General features: G+C 47.8%; 1 pseudogene; it reads left to right on the top strand.

Annotated features, from left to right (window-relative positions):
- LOC120392945 overlaps window positions 1-26,725 on the top strand; it is a 63,759-nt pseudogene that overhangs the window by 32,471 nt on the left and 4,563 nt on the right.

Below are 26,725 nucleotides of genomic sequence, written 5' to 3' on the forward strand. Positions count from 1 at the left end.
TATCTCTGTAAAATCAGGATGGAAACATGCTTTACAGGGTATTCAGATTCCTATAGACTAGAGAGACCCCCCCATCCCCAGCCTTAGTGATGTGTATTTGGTTGTCATGGGTTTTGTTACTATGGCAACTGAGTTAGACTATTAAGGGATAGCTCAGCCGGTTTCAACCGGCTGAGTGAGCTCTCTGTATATCTGTAAATAAAATGGAGGTTTTGGTTAGCTGCCTGCTCTCTGGCCTCAAGTGATTGCTTCCTACACCGGCTGCCCCAAGGATATAACACTGGCGACGAGGATGGGATTCCGGTGCTGCTCCAGTAACAGAAGGAAGTAGAAGTTAAGGTAAAGAACAAACAAACAAAAAAGCTGCTTGTTTGCACTGACTGTGAAAGTGAAACTAAAAATCATGGCTACTCTGACCAGGCCCCTGGAGCCTTTTGATGAGAATACAGAGCAGTGGCATGTGTATACTGAGCGTTTTGAGCTTTTGGTATTGCAAATGACATTACAGAAGCGAAGAAGGTGCCAATATTCTTAACTGTTGTAGGGGCTAAAACCTACTCTCTGCTACGCAGCTTACTACACCCTGTTAAGCCTGAGACTAAATCTTACAGTGACATTGTGGAAATCCTGGGGTCTCATTTCTCCCCAAAACCACTGGTAATTGCTGAAAGATATAGGTTCCACAAAAGAGACCAAAAGGAAGATGAAACAGTTGTACAATTTGTAGCCATTTTAAAAAAGCTAGCAGAACACTGTGAATTTAAAGAGATGTTAAATGATGCCCTGCGTGACAGGTTAGTGTGTGCCTCTGCAGTGAAGCTATACGGAAGCGCCTACTGACAGAGGCTCAGCTTACATTACAGAAGGCTGTTGATATTGCTGTCTCCATGGAACTGGCTACAAGGGAGGCACAATACATCGGTGTATCCCTAGGGTGCAAAAGTGTCACAAGAACTGACCCACAAAACGGTGCAGAGTCAAGAATGTTACCGCTGTGGTAAGCTGGGTCACCAGGCATCAGAATGCTGGTGTAAGGACCTGGTGTGTCGACACTGTGGCAAAAAGGGACACATTGAGTATGCCAGTAAACAAAAGAAAAAGAGGCCTGTGGTCTGGCTGACAAAAAGAGGAACCTTGCATACCCTAGAGCAGACCCAGGATGATCAAGGTGACACCTCCTCACAAGAGGAAGTACCACTGCATGTTTTGTCTTTGGCAGCGGGCTCACATGAATACTGTAACCCCTTATTGGAGGGCAAACCTATACGCATGGAACTAGACACCGGTGCAGCTGTCTCGCTGGTTCCTGAGACTGTGTATAAGGAAAAGCTACAGCATCTTCCGCTTAAGGCAACAAAAACTGTTCTGAAGACGTATACAGGTGAAGCTGTGCCCATGTTGGGCACTATTGATGTTAAGGTGGAGCTCAATGGACAGGCGGCTAAATTGCCACTGTTTGTGGTGAGAGGTGACTACCCAGTCTTAATGGGTAGGTCTTGGCTTGGGAAGATTCAGCTGAACTGGGCAGAAGTGCACCGGATGACTAAAGAAGAAACCAGTCTAACCCCTATACTAAGGAAAGATGCTGCTGTTTTTGGAGATGATTTGGGAAGTATGAAGGGAATCACTGTGACATTGAACATTAAACCTGGCAGTCCAGCAAAATATCTGAAAGCCCGAACTGTGCCATATGCCATCAGGCCAAAAGTTGAAGCAAACCTGGAGCGCCTGGTCACCAATGGAGTCCTAATACCAGTTACCCATAGCTCATGGGCCACTCCTATGGTTCCAATAGTGAAGAAAGATGGCTCTCTCCGGATTTGCGGTGATTTTAAAGTCACTGTCAACCCAGTGTTGTGTGCAGAGCAATACCCGCTTCCCCGCATCGATGACCTCTTCGCAGGCCTGGCTGGGGGACAAAAGTTCAGTAAGATTGATCTGAGTCAAGCATATTTACAGATGCACATCGATGAAAAGTCCCAAAAGCTGTTGACTATTGTGACTCATAAGGGGCTTTATCGATACTGTCGCCTACCCTTCGGAATCACATCGGCTCCCGCCCTGTTCCAGAGGGCTATGGACCAGATCTTGTGTGGCTTGTCAGGAGTTCAGTGCTATCTGGATGATATCCTGGTCACTGGAAGAAATGAAGAGGATCACTTAAAGAATTTAGAGGCTACCCTACAAAGACTGGAAGAGTATGGCCTACGAGTTCGCAAAGACAAGTGTGAATTCTTCAAGCCCTCTGTTGAATATTTGGGACACATCATCGATTCTGCAGGTCTTCATAAGGCCCCTGCAAAAGTTAAAGCTATTGTGGAGGCTCCCCCACCTCGAAATGTAAGCCAGCTGCGCTCATTTCTAGGACTACTGAACTATTATGGGAAGTTCATCTCACAGTTAGCCACACTGCTAAAACCACTTCATGAGCTCCTTGGGCAGAACAAGGCCTGGAAGTGGACTGAAGCCTGTGATGTTGCATTTAACAAAGCTAAGGATGCATTGTTAAATTCTGAAGTTCTAACACACTTTGATCCATCCTTACCCCTGCAATTGGCCTGCGATGCTTCCCTTATGGAGTGGGAGCGGTCGTGTCACACATTATGCCTTCGGGAGAAGAAAGACCTATTGCTTTTGCTTCACGCACTCTAAGCAAAGCAGAAACTAACTACGCCCAAATCGAACGTGAGGCATTAGGAATTGTTTTTGGAATTAGGAAGTTTCATCAGTACCTGTTTGGGCGAAAGTTTACTCTTCTTACAGACCATCGACCTCTGACATCAATTTTTGGACCCTACACAGGCATTCCCCCATTAGCTGCTAGTCGTATGCAACGTTGGGCATTGATACTTTCTGCACACAAATATGAAATCAAATATCGGAAATCCACTCTGCACGGCAATGCAGATGGCCTCTCAAGGTTGCCTTTACCGGTCAAACATCAAGATAGTGCCCAAAAGGAAATCTTCTACTTTGAACAGGTAGAGAATACACCCATCACTGCTACTCAGATAAAGAAGGCAACCCGCGTTGACCCAGTATTATCCCAAGTTATGGACCTGGTGATGCATGGAAAATCTCGACAAACCTCTCCGGTCTCACCCGACCTTGTTCCCTACATGTCCAGGCAGACGGAGTTATCGGTCCAATCTGGTTGTTTGTTGTGGGGGAGGCGTGTCATTATTCCACCACCCCTGAGATCACAGCTGTTAGAACAGCTACATTCCGGTCACTGTGGAATAGTGCGCATGAAGGAAATTGCACGAAGCTATTTTTGGTGGCCTAGATTGGACAGTGCTATTGAAGAGAAGGCAAAAGCTTGTATGTCATGTCAGGGTGTAAGAAATGCACCCCAGTGGGCACCCCTACACCCATGGGACTGGCCTGAAAACCCATGGCAACGTATTCACGTTGACTTTGCTGGCCCCTTGAAGGAAGCATGTTCTTGGTGGCAGTAGATGCCCATTCTAAATGGCCAGAAGTCTCTATAATGCAGTCCACTACTGCAGAGAGTACTATCCAAAAACTACGAGGACTCTTTAGTCGTTTTGGTCTGCCAGAACAACTTGTGAGCGACAACGGACCGCAGTTCGTCTCTCAGGAGTTTCAAAATTTTATGAAGGCAAATGGGATACACCACATCACGTCAGCACCATATCATCCGTCCACCAACGGATTAGCTGAAAGATTTGTGCAGACAATGAAAAACGCTTTGAAATCAACAAAGGGACAACACTCCATTAAAAAGCGTCTGGATACCTTCTTACTTTCCTATAGAAACACACCTCATGCTACGACCCAGGCTTCCCCAGCCTTTCTAATGATGGGACGACAGCTGCGCACTTGCTTTGATCTGCTTAAACCTTCTGAACCCAGACAAACTGTGCAACGTCAGCAGCAATATCAAGTCATCAGACGGGCACCCAGAGCAAAAGACCGAACCTTTAGCCCAGGACAGCCAGTTTTGGCTCGGAATTATACTTCCAGAGCTAAATGGGTCCCGGCCACAGTCATCACTCAAACAGGACCTGTTTCCTATACAGTCCGGACTGCAGAGAATCTTACCTGGCGACATGTAGATCAGCTGTTGCCAGGTCATGCCAGTCTTCAGGACCCATCTGCAGTTGAGGGGTCTGACTTCACCCCTCCTGGTGAGACACCGAATCATGAGTCACCTGTTCCTGACTGTTCTCCTCCATTACTGCCGGCAGCTGAGATACCCCTTTGCCCAGCACGAGCTGATACCACCTCCTCACTTATTCGTGCTGCGGACCCTGAGCCCCTAGTACTTTCGGGTGCAACAACACCAGAAGTTCGCCGTAATCCACCTAGAGACAGAAGGCCTCCTCATCGGCTGGATCTTTAGTTATGGCGAACCCACGGTTATGGGGCAAAATAATCCCCAGGGTTTAGCTGGGAATGGAGGCAGTCTACCCTCCTTCTCTAGTTTAGTGTGTGTTTTATTTAGGGGATGTTCTTATTAGGGGGGGAGGAATATGTTGTGTATTTGGTTGTCATGGGTTTTGTTACTATGGCAACTGAGTTAGACTATTAGGATAGCTCAGCCGGTTTCAACCGGCTGAGTGAGCTCTCTGTATATCTGTAAATAAAATGGAGGTTTTGGTTAGCTGCCTGCTCTCTGGCCTCAAGTGATTGCTTCCTACACCGGCTGCCCCAAGGATATAACACTTAGATTCAAAGTTACAGCAAACAGAGGTAAAATTCCTTCCAGCAAAAAAGAAAAACATTCACAAGTTGAAAAAAAAACAAACATAAGACTAATCCGCCTAGCCTGGCTATACTTACAATTTTGAAACATGAAAGACTGCTTCAGAAAGATTTGGAGAGCGTGGATGGATGTCTGGTCCTTCTCAGTCCGGAGAGCGAACAACACCCAAAACAAAGAACACAAACAAAGGCTTCCCTCCACCGAGATTTGAAAGTATCTTGTTCCCCTATTGGTCCTTTGGTCAGGTGTCAGCCAGGTTTACTGAGCTTCTTAATCCTTTACAGGTAAAAGAGACATTAACCCTTAACTATCTGTTTATGACACAAGCCTATATGAAGAAATAGCCCTTTATTTAGCACTTTTCCATGTGTTTTAATAAAAAATGAGCATGCAGAACAACCCCAGGGTTAAACCCACAAACCCTTACTAACAAAATGTTTTTAAAAGCTTTTCCCTATGATTTTAGTGAGGACAATTTGACGCTGCAGCAAAAACAGCATTTGTGAGCCAGTGGATCAGAGATAAGAAGATTGCGTCTTCCTCCACTTTTCAACAAATAGAGGTGAAAGTTATAGTAAGTCTTGTACAGGGAAAAACACTTTAAAAGACAAGCCCATATGAAGACACATCCTTTCATTTAGCACTTTTGCATATGTTTCATTAAAAGGTGAGCCTGCAGAAGCACCCCAGGATTAAAAACACAGAGAACCTGTTTATAAAAATAAATTATAGCGATAAAGTTTCCCCTGTTTTAGACTAACATTGCTCATTTTTAAATAAGGACACTTTGAAGCAGCGTGCTTTTTCAGCAAAGCCACTGTCAGCAAAAACAGCATCTGTGAGTCTGTGGATCAGAGATAAGGAGACTGCTTCTTCCCCCACTTTTCAACAAATACAAGTGAAAGTTATATTAAGCCTTGTACAGGGATAAACACTTTAAAAGACAAACCTATATGAAGACACATCCCTTTGTTTAACATTTTTGCAGGTGTGTTTCAATAAAATAGAGCATGCAGAAACACCCCAGAGTGAAAACCACAGAATCTTAATAGCAGCTAGTTTATATTCCCCTTATTCTATAATCCACTGGATCAGAGTTTATTTTCTTCCCCACTTTTAACAAATCCATGTGAAAGTTATATTAAGCTTTCATTTTCTTAGGACTTTTAGATTTAAGTATGAATTTTTCTGTTGCATTATCAGAATGTCTTTGTTTTTAAATGTTTGCAACCCATGTGCTGAGACACAAGTACAACTTTCTTTTAAAGTTTAACATGAAAAAGCAGTATTGCCTGAGCTGTAACAAAACAAGGCCACTCTTAGGGATGTTTTGTAGAAATTTAGTGAACTAAAAAGGCTTAAGATGCTAGCCTATCCTTCTAAAAATAGTGTTTTTAAAGTACCAAAACAGCAACTGGGTAAGAATATGAAAACTGGCAAATGAGGGGAGTTTATATGTGTTTTAATAAAAAAAAACAAAATTAACAAAAAATACACAAGATTGCTTTTTAAAGTTTGGATTCATACAAAAAACAAGAAAAAAAATAGTGTCTGTAAAAAGAATTAGCTGTTTTTTTACCAGAGATAAAGAGTCTCCCCACCCCACCCCCCCTTACTTAGGGAGGGAGAGCAACGCCAGCTAAAGTAAGGAGGAGCTTCTACTTAAATGGGGTCTGGTGGCGGCACCGAGAAGGCCCTGCCCAACACCCAGTGCCATCCTTAGGATTTATGGGGTCTTATGCAGTATTATTAAGCTGGTGCCTCTATGCCTGACAGCAGCCCTGGCTCACAGCCTGGCATGGGGAGGAATGAGGCAGCGAAGGGAGGGATGAGACGCCTGGCCCATCTCACAGCAGTGGAGAGTCACAGTTCCCTGCAGAGACCCCCGGACCCTCTCCCTCATGCAGAATATGCGGTGCTGGTGGATTCAGCTCTGTGAATACGGCCCCTGCCTAAGGAGACTGCAGTGCACGCTGGGTGTGGGGGAGCCAACCCGCTCTTACCTGCTGTCATGGGTGGCGTGTGAAGCTGCAGTTTGGGGAGGCCAGCTCCCCCACCCACCTCTTCTGCCTGTGGCCCCGCTCATACTCCACCCCTGCTCTGCCCCAGATCCTGCCCTCTCCCCACTGTCTCCCTCCTCTCTTCCCTCCCCCACCCTCCTCACCCAATTCCACCCAAACCCCTGAAAGCAAATGGCATTGGAAGAAAAAAAAACACTCTTCTGCAATTTCTCTCTAAAGAAAACGGAATGTTTTCCACTGCATGCCAGAAGGTGAAGACTGGATATGCAGAAGGCACCTAATTAATAGCACTAAACTTGGGAATAAAAAAAATCTCAGTCACAGGTTTTTTGATATAACCTGAAGTTTGTCAGAAATTTATTTGCAAAAACTTTCTAGAAAGGGCAAGTCAGCTGTCTTGCTGAATACAACATTAAATATTATGGAATACATGATGCAGCTCTTCTCTGTTTTACATTTTCTTAATCAGTATTTCTAAGCTGATTTTATATTTCAAATGCACTTTTAAGCCTTCATAAAGTAATCATTCCAGATTACTACATATTTAGCTCACTGAAACAAAGACATTATTTTAAATTAATCAGTCACAGAGGTTTAGCGTTCATAACAATGTTCATTGCTTTTAGAAAAAGGGAACACAAAGTCCTTGGCTACACTGGCGCTTTACAGCGCTGCAACTTTCTCACTCAGGTGTGAAAAAACACCCCCCTGAGCGTAGCAAGTAACAACATTGTAAAGCACCAGTGTAAACACTGCCCCAGCACTGGGAGCGCGGCTCCCAGCGCTGCAAGCTAATCCCCTCGGGGAGGTGGAGTACCTGCAGTGCTGGGAGAGCTCTTTCCCAGCGCTGGTGCTGCGACCACATTCGCACTTCAAAGCGCTGCCGCGGGAACGCTCCCGTGGCAGCACTGTACGGCTACAAGTGGGGCCATACCCTAATTTACTTTGTGTGATCTCCATAACAATAGACATGCTTATGAAATTTCACCAACTTAAAAAAAATATGCCTAAAGTCTTTGGAAACATAACAAAGGATTTTCTATCTTACTAGGTACTGATTTTTCTGGAGAGTTCTCTTAAAATTAGTTCATCAGATCGTCAGAAGTAAAAAAAGAGAAACTCTTTGTCCAGCTATCTGGAAGGAAATGGGGTGTTGTCCCTTTAAGGGCCATCTTCAACTGGGGGTGGGGAGGAGGGGATGTGTGTGAAGGGAGAAAGGGATGGACAGAAAGGACAAGAAGACTTTGGATGCAAGTTTTTTTTTTACTATAGTAATTAAAATTAAAATGTGTATTTTAGATAAAGGTGGTGTTTTGTATGGCTGAAGATCCAAGCATTTAAGGCTAAAGATGATTGTGCATCTAAAAATCTATGCAAGGATTTTTTAGAGATGTGATTTTATAATCTTCACCAACTCACTAATGAAATATTTTTAAAGCAAATTTTAAACTAAAGGTCCTGTAGACTGACATGTTCTGAGTAAATATTACAGTCATGTACAACTGGTTTTGTCAGTAAATTCAGAAACTGACAGTAGATACCCGGGGTTTGGCAAATGCCTGTTAAATGGCGTCATTACCACTTGAATGGCTCTTTAACAGTTCAATGTTGTGCTAATAGGTCTGGCAGGCTGGAGGCTTATTCACTTTTAAGGCCTTGTCTACATTACAAAATTAGGTCGATTTTATAGAAATCGATTTTATACAGTCAATTGCATATGTCCACACTAAGCACATTAAGTCGTCGGAGTGTATCCTCACTACCGTGGCTAGCATAGACTTACAGAGCAGTGCACTGTGGGTAGCTATCCCACAGTTCCCGCAGTCTCCGACGCCCATTGGAATTCTGGGTTAAGCTCTCAATGCCTGATGGGGCAAAAACATTGTCACGGCTGATTTTGGGTACATGTCATCATGCCCCCCTCCCTCCCTCGACCTAACGCAGCTAAATTCGACCTAACCCCATAGTGTAGACCAGGCCTTAGTTACTAGATCCCTTCCAGAGAAAGACTCACCAGGCTGTAGCAGCCAGCTGTGGAGGGAGCCTGCAGGAAGGGTCAGAACAGGGATAGGAAGAACTGGAAGGGTGGACACTAAGACCCAGTGGTGCCCCAAATCTTCAGGTGCCGTTCCCAGCCGCGTATGCTGCATATGCCTAAGGATGGCCCTGCCAACACTGGCAGTCAACCCTCTCATGAAGAGACATTATACGGCTAGTATCTTAAGCCTTTTTAGTTCACTAAACTTCTACAATGCATCCCTAAGAGTGGCTTTGTTTTGTTACAGCTCAGTCAATACTGCTTTTTCATGTTAAACTTAAAAAAAAACCCTAATGCTTCAAATAGGCCTCACTGCATAGAGAATATCCTTTAAAAGGACGTTATGTTACAACTCAGTCAATGCTGTATTTTCATGTTAAAAAACCTTTTATTTCATGTTAAATGTTAAGAAAACCATTCTATAATGAAACACAGCACGTTTAGCAAGTGTTAAAATTATAGGGGAAAGTCTAGGGGTGGGGTGTTCTTCAGATGGGCTACAGAAAAATTCAAACTTAAATCTAAAGTCCTAAGAAAATGAAAGCTCAATGTAACTTTTGCATGGATTTGTTAAAAAGTGAGGAGGAAAATAAACTTCTTTCTGATCCACAGGTTTACAGAATTAGGGGAATCAAAACTAGCTGTTATTAAGATTCTGTGGTTTTCAATCTGGGGTGTTTCTGCAGACTCATTTTTTTAAATTGAAACACATGTAAAATGTTAAATAAAGGGCTCTGTCTTCATACAGATTGTCTTTGAAAATGTTTATTCCTGTACAAAACATAATATAACTTTCACTAGTGTTTATTAAAAAGTGGGGGAAGAAGAAGCCTTCTTATCTCTGATCCCCTGGCTCACAGACGCTGTTTTTGCTAACAGGGGCTTTGCTCCAGCTTCAAATTGTCCTCACTAAAAAATGACCAATGTTTGTTACTAAGGGCTTATGGTTTTAACCTTATTAAAGCACCCATGTAAAAGTGCTAGAGGTGGGAAAGATGCTTGGGGTCTGTTTTTTTAGATAAGAATAAGGCAGTTAAAAGGGGGAGGGGGCAGTGAGGGAGGGGAGGGAGATGGTCCTTATTTAAAAATCTTGGAACTATAGGATTGGTTCAGAAAAAATGTATTCTATGATGCAGCTGTAGAACAGCATCTGATTGGTCTGACCCAAAGGTGGGGATAACTAGCCCAAGGGGTTGAGAGCCTTGGGAGCTCCCTCTTTCCCCAGGAACAGCTGCAAGGGTAAGATATCTCTCTGACTCAACCACGTGCTGTCTTTGCCCTTTGCAAAGGGACTTTCTTTTTCCTTTTCTTGCCCTGTTCTCTCTTTTAACCTATCTTTATATGTTTCTCTTTTATTTAATGTTTTTAAATGCTCTTTTCTTAACCTACCCTTATATTTAATATTTTAAATGTTTCTTTGGCTTGTGCCACAGGTCAGACTAGATGATCTAATGGTCCCCTCTGACCTTAGTCTATGAATATTGGGAAGTGGGCTAATGTAAACATAACTGATCAATGGACCAGGGCTATGAAAGTCAGACAACCATGGCACTGTCACTGCATCCCACTCACTTGCCATCTGGCTTGTTATTTCTCCTGTTCCCCAGACCCAGCTACGATGACGGGCAAGGTTCCCTTGTTCTCCCCCGGCTCCACAGTGAGCTCCACTCGGCCCAGCTACGTCGCTCTCTGCCTCGCTCTACAGGTTTACAGGCTGGTGTCAGGTAGGAGCTCCGGCCTCCTCGCTGGGTTTGCTGCTGTTGCTATTGCTGGTCATCACTGTCCATCTCACATCACCGCCTTGTCTTGTAAACCACATCTGCTCAACCTGCCCACAACCAACAACATGGAGACATCACAGGCTACACCTGGGTCCCCACTGACCATAGTTACTATCTATACACCATCTTGTCAGGCCTAGACAGTACATCCACCCTACTGCTTTGGCTGATTTCTGGCAGCTTCTAAAACACAGAACACAGTGAGCACCACTACAGGGCTCGCAAACTATTTAAAAGGACACTACCCAGTTCCTATACACTGCACTGACCGATCATATACGTCACAAATCAGGTTCTTCAGCCAAGAAGGAGTCCTGAATCCTAGACTCTCCAATTTAGATGTAACAACCCACAAGTCATTCATGCTGCACTAGGCACATCTGACTAGGGCTCAGAGCTAGACCTCATCTCACAGTGAGGAGGTGAGGATATTTGCTGGCTTCTTCCTTCGGTGCCCTCAGTGAAACCCTGAGAGTGACCCACTTCATCCCAGGGCTGGCTCCATAGTTACTTGGGCATTTTGGTTCCCTCCTGCTGTGGTTTCCATCTTGTTAATTTAACCAGCTTTCTCTGTCTCTCCTGATGTTGAGTCTCTGCACTGAGACCCCCACATTCTGTGCAGTTCCACAGTGACCAGTTCTGTTTCCTGCACTTTTCTATCTGCTTCCTTCTCCCTCTCCATTATCTGACCTCTGACTTTACCTTTAAAGCCATTGTCAGCATAGTGATGGTCTGTTTTCATATCTTTACAGCTTGTCAGCCTTTACACCACCCCTACTACAGATGAGGAGGCCCCTGTGCTGGAGCAGCATGGAAAGGCCTTGGTGTATCAGAGACCCAGGACCCCAGCACCATTATCCCCAGGGTGCCTATGAGAAGTTAGAGCTTTATTCAGAGATAGTAGGGACAGTGTATAAGATTCACATGTGAACTCTGTGTGACAGATACTGCAGCCACATGCGGCATTTTGGGGACTATCAAATTCACTTTATGAATGTTCTGTTTATTTGTGTACCCCCTTTATAAATGGTATCTGTACACATAATATGTATCTTTATGGGCTCGGGATTGTAATCTATGCCATGGGGAGGGTTACCCCATCTCCTTCAGAATTTGCCAACCATGGGGGGTAATTACTTGTGGGACAGGTAACAGCTCCAGAGAAGTATCACCCCTAGGGAGAGTTGCATAAACTGGGTTAGACCAGGTCCCAGAAGCCCAAGAGAACAAAGATTTTTGGTATAAAAGCTGGATTTGAACTGTCCAGAGGCCCGAGATCTTGGGCTGCAAAGTGACAGGACCTGTTAACCAAGAGGACAAACCCTTAGAGAAAGGTTGGAAAGACTTTGGAACCTACCAAAGAGTCCCAAGTGTCAGATGAGAATCCTTTGGGATAAGTGTAACATGTGTTTAGACCTTTGATTGATTTATGGTAAGTTTTCTCTGTCAGGCTTTTGTCTTTAAATGGTCTCACTTCTAAAGCAGGGCGCTCTCTTACTGTGTGTCTTACTGCTGAATTAATGTTACCCCAGCCCCCGTGCCAATTAAATTTCCTTTTTCCATTGTACATTTCACAGCACAATTCACAGTGGCTGGATCTGACCACCCAGTCACTGCCTCCCTTTGGGGGGGAAGCCATCCTACCCTGCCACCTCTCCCCCAGGATGAGTGCTGAGAACATGGAGGTGAGATGGTTCCGATCCCAGTTCTCTCCAGCTGTGCACCTGTACCGTGGTGGGCAGGATCAGTATGGAGAGCAGATGCTGGAATATCGAGGAAGAACTGAGCTCTTGAAAGACAACATCACCAATGGGAGAGTTTCCCTGAGAATACGCGATATCCGACCCTCCGATGATGGGCCGTATGTGTGTTTTTTTCAGTCCAGTGTCTCCTATGAAAATGCTGTATTGCAACTGCAGGTGGAAGGTCAGTAACTTCTTCTGATGATTTAATGTCTTCAATGGGGTAATAAGTGGAGTCACAGGGTTAATTGTGAGATGACACTATTTTTCTCATTATAGTGAGGCAGGTACTGTGCTCTGGATAAGGTTGATTCTAGTTTGCTGTTTAATATTCGTTTTTCCTAAAAGCAGCAAAGAGTCCTGTGGCACCTTATAGACTAACAGACGTATTGGAGCATGAGCTTTCATGAGTGAATACCCACTTCATCGGATGTGCAATGCAGATGAACAATGACTCTGATCTGCCCCAAACTGATGCCACCAACTGGGATTGATCTCAGCTTGTGTCTGGCCCCTTCAGGGTAACAGTGATTGATACACAAGGACCTGTAGCCCAGAGCCTGCTCTAAGAGTGGAAGAATTGAGGAATTTCCCGCCCCCAGCACACGTAGAGGCAGGAGGCCTGACCCTTGAAGGTGCTGTCAGAGAGACCAGCAAGGGGACAGAGATGCAGCTAATTCTGTAACCATGACATGAGGTTTAGGTCAGATGTAGCGAACTCCTGGTCTCCATTCAAACACTGAGCCTGCTGCACACAAACCACCCCTGACTTGCAAAATGTTATCATCTCGTCTCCGTTGCCCTGAGGATTCCTTGTGGGACGTTGCCTTCACTTACCCCTCATCAAGCCTTGGTGATCACTGGCATATCTGACACCAGACAATGCCCATGGCAAGGAGTCTGTGCCCTGCTACTGACACAACCTGCACAACTCAGCACTGAAATGAAGCATGATTGATCCCTCAAGGTACACCTGCTCTTCTCTGCATATCTCAGTGACAGTTCTGCCAATAGGCTCCAAATAATCCCCTCCACTAGTCATTACAGCTACACTGAGCACAGTGCATGCAGCTTTAGTGCATGCAGCCAATTCCCAGTGGTTATTACCATCTCCAAAGGGGCAGAGTTAAGGTTGTTTGGGTTTTTACCTTCACTGTGGATTTCCTGGTTTTAGAGGTCTGAGTTTTGCTGAAAAAGGCATTCTGGAAGGGTAGGAGATAATACAGAGTTAAGGTTGCCTGGAGGTACCTAAGTTTTTTGTCAGTGAATAGACATGAGGAAGGATTACAGGAAGGGGGCATTGTTTGTGTTGTGTTCCACAGATTTGAATTGCAGCATGTATCTGCCTGCAGTGCAGCTGCATTCCCTGTGTTCAGTGTAGCTGTACTGACCAGTGGAGAGAATAGTGAGGACAGGGTCTCAGAGCTGTCACTGTGCCATGGAAGGGCAGGAGATAATATCACCAGGCAGCCTGAACTCTGTGCTAACAAAGGTTTTGTCAGGGAATTTTCTGGGTGGTTTTTTTTTAACAGAAGGGGAAACATTTGTTGTAGGAGCTAGTGGCCATTTAGGTGATTGTAGTTCTCACTTAGGTTTGCAGTTGCTACACGACTGGGCCTAGGTAATAACCAAACGCATAGTATGGTGCTTTTCCATTAGAAGACCTGAAAGAGCTTCACATGAGTATCCCCATTTTACAGATGGGAAACTGAGGCACAAAGCAGAGAAGTGAGTTGCCCAAGGTCACCCAGCAGGTCAGTGGCAGAACGAGGAATAGTCCCAGTCCTGGGAACTCTGTTAGGCCACTCAGTTGCTCCGTGGTTGCTCACTGCCCCCCGACCCTGTACCTTCTGTGACAGTGCGGTGGGGATAATGGTCGTGCTCTGCAATGTTTGTAGTGGGTAGCTGGTAACAGGGCTGGTGAGAGAAATCTCATCCCAGGTCCCTGCCCCAACACCTGGACAGTTTTATTACCCAGTGGCTACTTTAAGCATTTGAGAGGAGACTGGTGTGTCTGTCTCCTTCTCCACCATCCCCCACAGCATGTAGCTCCCCTCTGCCCTGCGTTTCTGGGTGCCCACATCACCGGCAGCAGCTTACTGATGGGCCCCACACTCCCTCGGTTATGTAGCCTGAGCTGCACACTGAGCTGGGCTCCTCACCCCAACTACCAGACCTAATGGAGTGTGCTTTTGGACGTCTCAAGGGGAGATGGCGAAGCTTACTCACTCGCTCGGATCTCAGCGAAACCAATATCCCCATTGTTATTGCAGCTTGCTGTGTGCTCCACAATCTCTGTGAGAGCAAGGGGGAGACCTTTATGACAGGATGGGAGGTTGAGGCAAATCGCCTGGCTGCTGATTACACTCAGCCAGACACCCGTGCGATTAGAAGAGCCCAGCGGGAAGCGCTGTGCATACGGGAGGCTTTGAAAGCTAGGTTCCTCAGCGAGCAGGGTAAGCTAGTCTATAAGGTGCTACAGGATTCTTTGCTGCTTTTACAGAACCAGACTAACACGGCTACCCCTCTGATATGTGACTGTTCAGTTTCTTTACAGAGAAGCTGAACCTGCCCCTGCTTCAGTTACTGCTGACTTTCTTCTGCGGCTACATACCCCGTTCACCACGTTTCCCCCCTTCCAACACACATTTAAAAATAAAGTTAATGGACTATTGTTAATTAACAACGTTTTCTTTAGTAATGAATTCGCGTTAAAGGGTTGAAACAGGGACGCAGACTGTGGTGGGCAGTGATGTACAGACCGCTTCTACAATCGAGGAATGACAGGCTCTTGCTCCTAGAGCGGTCTGCACTGCCGGACTGGTTGTTTCAACGGAGCCTGCCACCCCTCCTTTTCGGGACTCTGTGTGCGGGGGCTATGTGGCCTTGTGGCGGGGGAGGACTGGGGGGAGGACATGTACAGGTGGGTGTGAAGGAAGGGGTGAGGGGTGCAGGCTCTGGGCTGGGGGTGGGGGCGTAGGAAGGGGTGAGGGGTGTGTGGGAAGGGGGAGGAGGTGTAGGGGGATGAGGGCTCTGGCTGGGGCTGAGGGTTTGGGGCATTGGAGAGGCTCAGGGCTATGGTGGAAGGGCAGGGTAAGGGCAGCCTGTCTTGCCATTTGTGTATGGCAGGCGCTAGGACCCTGGGGCACCAGACAGCATTTCTGCGGGGAGCAGCTCTACTGTCAGGCAGGTACGCAGCGTGGCGGGGCGGGGGAAGACCCGTGGGGGTCAGAGCCCGATCCAGGCAGGGCTGGGGGAGAGACCCAGCTCCAAATATAGCTGGAGCAGGGCACCTGCCGCCTATGCACAGAACATGAAAAACACCTCCCAGACTGACCAGGGTGCCTAGTGACTGCACTGTGTGTGTGACCTGCTGTAGATCCTGCCCCCGTGTCTGTATCCAGGTAATGGTGACCGTCCTATGCAATTACCAAATCCCTCCCCCCCTTCACACAAAGTCTTCTGTAAAGAAACATGACGGAAACAGTAATGAACAGCAAACTATTTTTAATAATCAACTACACTGTGAGGGAATGAAACTGGGATTTGGGCTTGGGTGATCCAGGAAGGGAAGGACTTCTCAAAAGTTAGCGAATGAGAGCTTTTTGGTACTTGAGCACTCTGCTGGGGTGGAGTGACAGTTTTCACGGCCCCTGGCGCACCTCCTTCTTGTTATTTTGGGTGAGGGGGGTATTGGACTTTGTGGCAGGGGAGGGCAGTTGAAGATACAGTGCAGGGGGGCTCTGTCGTCCTCCTGCCTGCGGTCCTGGAGAACATCCACAAGGCGCCTGAGCGTGTCCGTTTGCTCCCTCATTAGTCCAAGCAGCGTTTGAGTCACCTGCTGGTCCTCCAGATGCCATCTGTCCTCCCGTTCGCTGTGTGAGCGCTGCTGCTGAGAGAGGTTCTCCCTCCACTGGCTCTGCTGGGCCGCCTCGGCTCGGGAGCAGCCCACAAGTTCTGCGAACATCTCGTCCCGTGTCTTTTTCTTGTGCCACCTAATCTGCGCCAGCCTCTGTGAGGGGCATGCTGGAGCACGTCAAGATACAGGTGCAGCTGTGTGATGGGAAAAAGGGATTCACTTCCTTATAAAGATACATTTCTGCAAAGAGGAAACATAGTCTAGTCAGTCTCTGTGAACAAGACCATGCACAGCACTCACTCAGGGAAAGTTCAAATTTTCGGAATTCGCTTTCATTGCCTGGGGGATTGCACTGCAGACCAGACAAGCGGGGCAGGACAGCAGAATCCGCGGAGCAGCCAGGCATGGTAAGCCAAAAACTTTTGGCTGCTTAAAAGTCAATGTATACCACTGTCCTCTTGCTACAGGCAATCCTGAAAGCATAAACTCTGCCCCTGTTGCACCCCCTCATATCTGTTCCCTGGGAAAGATCCCTGTATGCTGCCACTCTGCAGCCTCCACCACGTGGCTGTAAAGTGACGCTCATTGTTATGCAAAGGAACAGTGAAGCACTCCCAATACTAATAGTACACAAATTACTGTAATTAAATGCAGGAGTCTCCGAGCGAGCGAGATCACCCTGAGGAGGGTCACTGAGGCAGATAGAGAGCGCATGCTGCGTGAAAGCCAGCACAAACCGGGGGCCTATGCGGCCATGCTCGTGGAGGCAATGCTCCCGGAGTACCTGATGATAGCCTGGCGCGGAAAAGTGTGCTACCACGGAGCACCCAATAAGGCAGCTCTCCCCAGGAACCTCATGCAGAGGCTTTTCGATTACCTGCAGGAGAGCTTCTCGGAAATCTCCCAAGAGGATTTCTGTTCCATCCCCATATATATTGACCTTCTTTTCGCATAATTAATATTCCTGTTCTGTTAGAAATAAATGTTTACATGTTTAAAGCACTTACCGACTGATCCTTCCCCTGATTCAGGGTCCGGGGTAACGGCTGGGAGGGTTGGTAGGGATCTCAGTGAGGGTGATGAAGAGATCCTGGCTGTCGGGGAAATCAGCGTTGTAAGCGCTGTCGACTGCCTCATCCTCCTCATCTTCCCCGTCCGCGAACATCTCCGAGGAACAGTCCATCGACAGTATCCCATCCTCAGATTCCACGCACACTGGTGGGGCAGTGGTGGCAGACCCACCGAGAATGGCATGCAGTGCCTCGTAGAACCGGCATGTCTGGGGCTGGGTTCCAGAGCGTCCGTTTGCCGCTCTGATTTTTTGGTAGCCTTGTCTTGACTTTCACGCGGCACTGTGTTGTATCCCGGCTGTAGCCTCTGTCTGTCATGGCTTTGGAGACCTTCTCGTAAGTCTTTGCATTCCGTTTGTTGGAGCGCAGCTCCGAAAGCACAAACTCCTTGCCCCACACACCGATCAGATCCAAGACTTCCTGGTCAGTCCATGCTGGGGCCCTCTTTCTATTCTGAGATTGCATGGACACCTCTGCTGGAGAGCTCTGCATCGCTGCCAGTGCTGCAGAGCTCGCCACACACAGGAAATGAGATTCAAACTGGCCAGACAGGAAAAGGAATTCAAATTTCCACGGGGCTTTTCCTGTGTGGCTGGTCAGAGCATCCAAGCTTGGACTGCTGTCCAGAGTGTCAACAGAGTGGTGCACTGTGGGATAGCTCCCGGAGCTACTAAGGTCGATTTGCATCCACACCTAGCCTAATTCGGCATAGCCATGTAGAATTTAGCGCTACTCCCCTCGTCAGGGAGGAGTACAGAAGTCGAACTAAAGAGCCCTCTATGTCGATTTAAATAGCTTCGTGGTGTGGACGGGTGCACGGTTAATTCGAATTAATGCTGCTAAATTCGAATTAAAGTCCTAGTGTGGACCAGGCCTAAAAGGCAATTCTTCCCCTCTCGCAAGCACAGAGTCTGAGACAGAAATAGTTTCTTTAATAAAAGTAACCAAGCAGTAATCTGAGAGAACAGCACAAGCGATATTCATGAACACAAAAGATTAAGATCATTCAGATTAAGTTCATTTTATTTCAGTTTAGCTCATCAGTAAAAGTGTGGCCTGGTACAGAAGGCAATACCTTTACCCTGCATTTCTTTGTTATCTAATGTCTGTATTTGGTGGGTGTGAGTGTGGGTGTGTTTCCTGTCTCTCAGTGAAGTCCAGTTTTCTGCTGCCAACTTCTGTGCTCTGGAAGGGTACAAGGCACAGCCGAGGCAACTTGAACTCCCCAGTAACAAAGTTTTTTGGTAGTGAATTAATTTAACATTTGTCTATATCAGGGGCGGGCAAACTTTTTGGCCTGAGGACTGTATCGGGTTTCAAAAATTGAATGGAGGGCTGGTTAGGGGAGGCTGTGCCCCCGCCAACATTCTGACCCCTCCCTGCTTCTCGTCCCCTGACTGCCTCCCCGGGACTCCTGCCCAATCTAAATTCCCCTGTTCCCTGATGGCCCCCCTGGAACCCGTGCCCTATCCACCCTCCAACTCAGTCCCTTGATCGCCTCTAGACCTCCTGCCCCAACATCTCCCCCGCCCAATCTACCCCCTTCCTGATGGCCCCGGGATCCCTGACCCATCTAACCCCTTGTTACCTGTCCTTTACTGCCCTGTCCCTGACCACCCCAAACTCCCTGCCCTCCATCCAACCCTCCTCCTCGCTCCCTTCCCCTTACAGAGCTGCCTGGAGCACCGGTGGCTGGCAGCGTGGCTGCACCAGGACAGGCAGCCGCTCCGCCCAGCTGGAGCCAGCCACGCACCGCGCAGCACAGAGCCCCGGGTCAGGCCAGGCTCTGCAGTGGTGCTGCCCCAGGAGCTCACAGCACCACCGCCCAGAGCATTGCACTGGTGGTGCAGTGAGCTGAGGCTGTGGGGGAGGGAGAACAGCGGGGGAGGGGCTGGTGGCGAGCCTGCCGGGCAGGAGGGTCCCGGGGGCCGCAGTTTGTGATCCTCTGGTCTATACATACCACATGCACTGGTTACAATGAAGTAGTGCAAAACCCTATATGGACACTCTTAAATGGTTTGGAAATGGCTTATATTAATGTAGCTTGAGTCGATTCCTTCTTGATATGAAAGTGTCCACACAGGGTTTGCACTGGTTTAAAAAAAAAAACTTTAACAAAACTGGAGCAAGTTTGTGCATAGAACAGCCCTGACATTAAGATTAATTCTATCAAATTGGAATCTGATTAGATTAATGGACCAGCTGCACTTGTGGACTCACATTCAATTCTCAGTTTAATAGGAAATGGCTTTTGATAACTGTGTAATAAAACGTTTGGCTCATTACTGGGCACTGTAGGATTGTCACAAGTTCATTTATTTCTTCTGTAGGTTTGGGCTCTGCTCCTGTCATCTCTGTGGAGGGACATCAGGACGGAGGGATCCGGGTGGTGTGTCGATCAGCCGGATGGTACCCAGAGCCCAAGGCTCAGTGGAGAGATCTCCAGGGGCAGGTCTTACCATCAGCCTCTGAAAAAATATCCCCAGAGGCCAATGGCCTGTTTCAAGCAGAGATTGCCACTGTTCTAACTGAAGAGTCCAACCAGAAAGTGTCCTGCTGTGTCAGGAACCCCCGACTCAACCAGGAGAGAGAGTCAGCGATTACCATAGCAGGTCAGTGCCCGTCTGTGCCGCACATGGATAGATTGAGATGCTGCAGACATGAGCAGAGAGTGTTTATCATTGTGTCTCCTGTTTATTGGCCTAAACCTTCAATGTGCTGAGCACGTCTTGTAAAGTCCTGAACAACCTCAGTTCTCTTTGGATATGTCTACACTGCAGTTCAAAACCCGCTGGTGACCCAGGCCAGTTGGCTCAGGCTAAGGGCCTGTTAAATTGTGGTATAGGTCTCTGAGCTTGTGCTGGACCCTGCTACATGCACTAAAAATTCCACGCTGTGCTATGATCTAACCCACTTTAATACAGGAACAGATCAAAGTGCACCAGGGAACTTTTAGTGCAGTGCAGCAGGGTGCACACAGCCAGTTACTGCGCAGCTGGCCAGTGCACAGTGGATTTACACCCCAGCCTGCCGCACACTAACTGTGCCTATAGATGAGCCACCGTAGAGCAAGGTGGGTGAGTTGTGCCTGCTGCCTTAGGGAGACACCTCCCCCTCTGTTCTGGGGTTCTTGTGTATTCAGATTCTGGATTCTAAGAAATAAAGTCATGATGCACTGCAGCCTTCCAGCAGGAGTATTTATGCTTATATCTTACTCTGTGTGTGTGTGTGCGCTCACACTGTGAACATCACAATTCTCTGTGGGGGTGGGGGAGGGAATTCTCCTTTGTTCTCAATGAGAGTTGTGGGTCTAAATATTTGTGAAAATCTGGGTAATAAAGTCACATTTCCTGACTATCACAAGAGAGCCCTGAATATGGCCTGAGCGTTGCTACTTAGATTACACCTGAAAATACCAGCAGTAAAAGTTCAGGCCCCAAATATGCAGAAACAAAACCTTACCTAAGAGCACCTTAATTTTTAGAAAAAAAGGTTGTGATTTTATGTGTTATCTACCAAATAATTTGGTTACTATCGAATGAATATTTCATCACTACAATAGTAAGAACGTTGTATTTGTCTGAGGTCTCATAGTGCTGCACTGCTGGTTAGTCTATGCTATGCCCAGCATTACCTGACTGTTCACAGCACACACAGAGAGTTAGAAACAAAACATAAATTCTGTTCCTGAAAGGCTGCAATGTCACACTGCTTTATTTCTAAGAATCCAGAAGTCTAACATGCCACAGCCAAATACAGAGAGAGACAAAGCAGACTGCTCCCTAAGGCAGCGAGGCAGAACCAACCCCCCCCACCCCCCCCGGCTCTAGGCAGGCTCTTTGCAGACTGACTGCAGAGGACCCAGATGCACGCTCCCTACAGAGCCCCTTAGCCTGCAAGCAGGACCAGGAATCCCCTCAGGATTTCAAGTGCCATCTTGTAATTTTTACATGGTTTTCAATATGCTGCACTAATCACTTAGCAAGAACCCTCTAGACAGCCATTGCTCCAAGGCCCAGGAAAGAGGATGCTGGGGGAATTTTTACTCTGAATCTCCAAGCTCAGTTTTGTTTTTATTAAAATCCTGCATTAACATATTTTGGGCCAGATTCCTTCATGTGGCTGAACCCCAGTGAGCACAGGGGTGTCAGGAGGCTTCTCACAACTCTCTGATTCTGAGATCCAGTCTGCACTGGCTTCAGCCTTGGGATCACTTAGAGCAGCCTAGGGAGTGCCTGAACTTACACCAGTGGGGGATGGTGTAGCATAATGGAGCTGCACTTTACCCTCTCCCCTCCCTCAACACACCCCCTCCCATTAATTAGCCATGTTCAGTAACCAGGCAAAAGCTTGGGTTTTGATTGACTTAATAATAAAGCACAAAGCAGCCACATCTCCCTGTGTATTACCCTGTGAGACTCTTAACTAGTCACAGCATCACCACTGTCACAGGGTCCTGCCTTCATTCTGTGCGTGTTTGCTCCCAAGTCAATGGCACTTTCTCTTGCAGAGCTGTTTTTCCCGAGGGTCAATCCCTGGATGGTGGCTTTGGGTGTGATCCAGTCTCTCCTGGCTGTTCTCATTGGCCTGGCCAGTTACTGCTTCTGGAGGCAACACAGAGCGAAAGGTGAAGTAACAAAAGGGGGGAATTTGGTGAGAGAGAGAAACAAAACCAAAAGTAAAGATACAGGGATTAAGGGGCTTTGATTCTGTGTTTGGAGGAGTTTCAGGCAATGGAAGCTGGGCTGAGGGTGAAGAGGAAGCTGAATAAATTATGATAATGTTTGAAGCAAGAAGTGTCAAGTGGTTTCACCCATTCAGATCTCACTCAGGAATCCCAATCAAATGTGATTCTGAACTGTTCCCTGGGGATCAGCCTGGCTCAGTTTGAAACACCTTGTGAGGCTCAGGTTGCTGGGCTTGGAGTGCCGACATACGTAACTTGGCTGCTCACAGGAAAACCAGAATGCAAAGCCGGGCAGGGGAACTTATGGCCCAATTCTGCCCTTTGAACCCCCCACCTCCCATCTCCCCATGCAGGTGAGTAGGAGCTGTGGATGGGCAGAATAGTGGCTGTGCAAATGGAAAAGTTAGCAGTTACCTTATCTACACTAAGGGCTTGGCTACACTGCCCACGTTACAGCACGGCTGCGGTAGATGTGCAGTTGAACAAGCATTTGATGGTGTGGCTAATGTGATTAGGTCCTATGATGGTGTCCCTTGTATAGATATGTGGACAGAGTTGGCAATGGGCTTTGTTGCAAGGATAGATTCCTGGGTTAGTGTTTTTGTTGTGTGGTGTGTAGTTGCTGGTGAGTATTTGCTTCAGGTTAGGGGGCTGTCTGTAAGCAAGGACTGGTCTGTCTCCCAAGATCTGCGAGAGTGAGGGATCATGCTTCAGGATAGGTTGTAGATCCTTGATGTTGCGCTGGAGAGGTTTTAGTTGGGGACTGAAGGTGATGGCTAGTGGCGTTCTGTTACTTTCTTTGTTGGGCGTGTTCTGTAGTAGGTGACTTCTAGGTACCCTTCTGGCTCTGTCATCCTGTTTCTTCATTTCACCAGGTGGGTATTGTAGTTGTAAGAACATTTGATAGAGATCCTGTAGGTGTTTGTCTCTGTCTGAGGGATTGGAGCAAATGCGGTTGCATCTTAGATCTTGGCTATAGACAATGGATCGTGTGATGTGGATGAAATCTGGATGCATGTAGGTAAGTATAGCGGTCAGTAGGTTTCTGGTATAGGCTGGTGTTTATGTGACCCATCGCTTATTTGCACTGTAGTGTCCAGGAAGTGGATCTTTTGTGTGGACTGGTCAAGGCTGAGGTTGATGGTGGGGTGGAAATTGTTGAAATCCTGGTGGAATTCCTCAAGGGCCTCCTTCCCATGGGTCCAGATGACGAGGACGTCATCAAACTAGATGTCAGTAAACTAGAGATTGCCGGGCAGGGGAGACATTTGGAATGAAGCCAAAGGGAGGCTGGGACTCAATGTAAAGATCATCACAGCTGGGGATTCCCTCCCTCTGCACACCCCTAGGGGCTGGGGGGGGCACGATGGTGGAGCGATGTCAAGGTTCCCTGCATCCCAGGTCACTTTCCCTGCCTGGACTGTGTAAGGGGAGGGCAGGAGATCAACAGCTCCTGATGTCTCGCCTCTGTGAGTTTGCTCTGCTCCCCTGCCAGCCAGGAGCAGTTTCTGATATTACATAACGAAGCCAGAGAAACTCACTCTTCTTACGGAATGTGTGTGTTGCCATGGAGCTATACACCGGTGTAACAAAAGCAGTTTAAATGGCCACTTTACCTTGTACCTGTGTAACTTTCCCATGCAGACAAGCCCTGCATTACTGCGGGGGTTGATTTAGCATCCAGAGCACCCAAGATCAGGAGGATACAGGGCAGAGCTTAAAGTTGCCTGAGCCCTCGCATGCTCCTGGGCTGCAGGTTCTGAGCACAAAATCTCACCCTGAGAGTTTAGGTCACGGAGCATAATTATGTGGCAAATCTTTAACAAGACGGTAGCACATTTTGTTGATTACATAGGCCCAGTAGTAATCCCAGCTGGGCTCCTCCCCATCTCCATCCCCCTTCAACTGGGTCCCTCTTCTCCCCACTCTGGCCATAGCCTTATCGAGCTTGGTGAAAAGCAGAAAACTAGAAAAATTAATTTCCACTAAAATCAGGCTTTTCTGATTATTACCCAAATCAACAGCGTTCAGACCAGAGCAGGGATGAGAATGGCCTGGCTAGACTCCGGGGGTGAGGAGACCAGCTGGGTGTCTGGCTGACACTGGGGCAAGAAGCGCAGCTGGGGAGGGGATGACTAGAGTGTAATGAGGGGCCTGCTGACCCTAACTCTAACCTCACCCACAGCTTAAACCCTAACCCTGAGGTCACTGCCTCATCCTGTATCTTGAGGGATCAAACGGTGATTTTAGTGGAAATCTGGCTTTTACAGTTCTCCAGTTTTCACCAAAATCAGGAGGTTTCTGCCCACTGAAGCCTAGAACATGCCCTGAAACGCCGGAGCTGATGGGACGTGGTTTTCAAAAGTTCTCCCATTACAGACGGACAGAAACGCCACCGAGTTCAGTGTGGGGCCTCCCTTAGCTCTGCCAGAAGGGAAAGGAGACAGCCATTTACTCAGTGTTTTAACTGCACTAGGCCTTGTGTCCCCAGTATAATGCTCGCAATGGGAATAGCCAGGCAGAGCCTCTGTGTGTGTTCTACTTTCTACCAGTAGAAAAATGACTCCTATGAGCTTGCAATAATTGAGTTAAATCTTCTGCCTTGTAACACATCTCTCCTGCTATTCACTTGCATTGTGCAGAGAAAGGTGAGTCCCTTTGTTCATTGCAATGGGTAAGGGAGGGGGAATCTCAAACTTTACAAGTTCCGTAGATCCCCCCCCAGGGCAGGTATTCAGAGCTTTCAGTATGAACTGAGAGTCAGTTTGGTTTGTGTGGTATGGGATCTTGTTGAATAGCCTCCTTTTTCTTTTATTATATGTTTACTCGTTTCTCTTTGCTTTACTTTTAGAGAAACTGCAGGGTGAACTCAGTACGTTGCCTTTTATTTCTAATATAAACCTTGCTACAAAGTTGTATCGTATTCAGAGTGTCTGTGGTCAGGGGAGGTCTCATCTCTGTCTGTGTTTGGTTTCAGAGTGGAGAAGAGCCCTACTAAATGCAGGTAAATAAATTTGTGGTTTTGCTAATAGATAGTTATCATACAGAAATATATTTTCTCTTATCATAAACCTTGTTAGAGATTCTTTTCTATTCAGCAAGTCTGTGTTCAGGGCAGTTCTCATCTCTCTCTATTTGCTTGATTTCAGGTTGGGAAAAAGCCCGACAATATGCAGGTAACTGTGCTGTAAGCTCCGCTGAAATGAGATCTGTCAAAACCGCACCAGCCCCTGAGAGCTCTCTGCTCCTTTGCTTTGGAAAAATGCTGAGTAATTTCCCCTCCACTTCACCTTCCCAATATGGTATCTGGGTCGTGCCTGATAGACATTATCTCACCTAACCTTAATAGGCATTAAACTGCTCAGATCTCCCCTCCCAACAGCAGGGTTTTCATGCTCATACAGGCTTTTTAACCTGCAATTTCCTTCTACAATACTCTGAAGGGCTAAGAGCTATTCAGTGTCTCCATGGATTTGGGCTGAGGCAGGCCATGTCCCCAGTGCAGAGGCAGATGTTTTTATAACCAGACTGTGAAACTCACGGACACAAGTAAAACAAACTGTGCCCACCCAGCAGCTTTCCTGTCTCTCAGCTTTCCTCTACCCAGTCTGCTGCCTGACCTCTGGGTGCACTGGTGCATGCTGGGGGAGACTGGGCAGCGCCAGCAGAGGTTAGCAAGCCCAGGAGACATGCGCACACATAGCAGCACCAGTAGCCCAGGGGTCAATGAATTCTGGGGTATCCTACCACACAGAGCTGGGAGGGAGGGGGGTGCTCTGGCCACCATCTCCCCAGGGAAGCAAAGGCCTGAACAGGCCGCAGGGACGGTTGCTCCCCAGGGAGAGGTTCCAGCAGGTGTCAGGGCTGAGCCACGTTGGCAGGACAGTGGGGGGGCTCACATGGCCGTTGTGATGCCTTCATATCCTCGATACACAGAGCTCCAGCAGCTGGGGTGTAAACCCCACTCGTACCCCCAGCACTGAACTCACTGACACTTCCCCAAGGCTCCTCTCCTCCTGGGGTTGGGGAGTGAGTAAGGGGCACTGGAAGATGGGGGACAGGGGGCCATGGCCAATCACTTTTACCAATGGGAGGGCTGTTCCCTTCCACTTTTTACAGGCTGTAAAATGGGGGGGGACGGGACGGAGAGGAGCAACCAGGGGATCAGGGTGTTGGAGTGAGGGCGGGGGCTCGGGTCAAGGAGAAGGAGCGGTGTGAGAATGGGGGTTCAGAGAGAAGGGGTGGTGCGGGGGCAGCAGCTTGGGAAGAAGGGCCGACATGAGAGGGTGGGTCCACGGTTTCAGCACCGGTGACCCCTCTACTTTTAGGGAGCTTCCATCACTCCTGGGGAGAGCACCATCCCGGATCCTGATCCACGGGCACATCTGTGTATTTGCCGGGTGTACAGAGCTCTCTGTCTGGAGACACTTTCACGCTCACCCAGGAACCTGTGCTGGGAGGCCCCACTGCCCAGGAGGCTGAGGGCTCTCACTCCCCTGCCCTGGGGGTGAAGGAGGGGTCCTGGGGCTGCTGTTCCCCATGCCAGGAAGGGGGTGAAGGGGATGTGGACACAGACAATGTCCCCTCTTGCACTGTGAGGGGCAGACCTGGCTCCTCCCTGGGCTTCAGAGCCTGAGCTTCAGCCAGAACCTGAAAATCTTTGTGGCTATTTTTAGTGCCAAAGAGGGAGCCCAGCAAGCCTGAATCCAGGGCCGCCCAGAGGGGGGGGCAAAGGGGGCAATTTGCCCCGGGCTCTGCAGGGGCCCCCAAGAGAAGAGCGGAGGCTCCCGCCTCCGCC

Source organism: Mauremys reevesii, unplaced genomic scaffold (genome assembly GCF_016161935.1).
Source record: "Mauremys reevesii isolate NIE-2019 unplaced genomic scaffold, ASM1616193v1 Contig13, whole genome shotgun sequence".
Taxonomy (NCBI): Eukaryota; Metazoa; Chordata; order Testudines; family Geoemydidae; genus Mauremys; species Mauremys reevesii.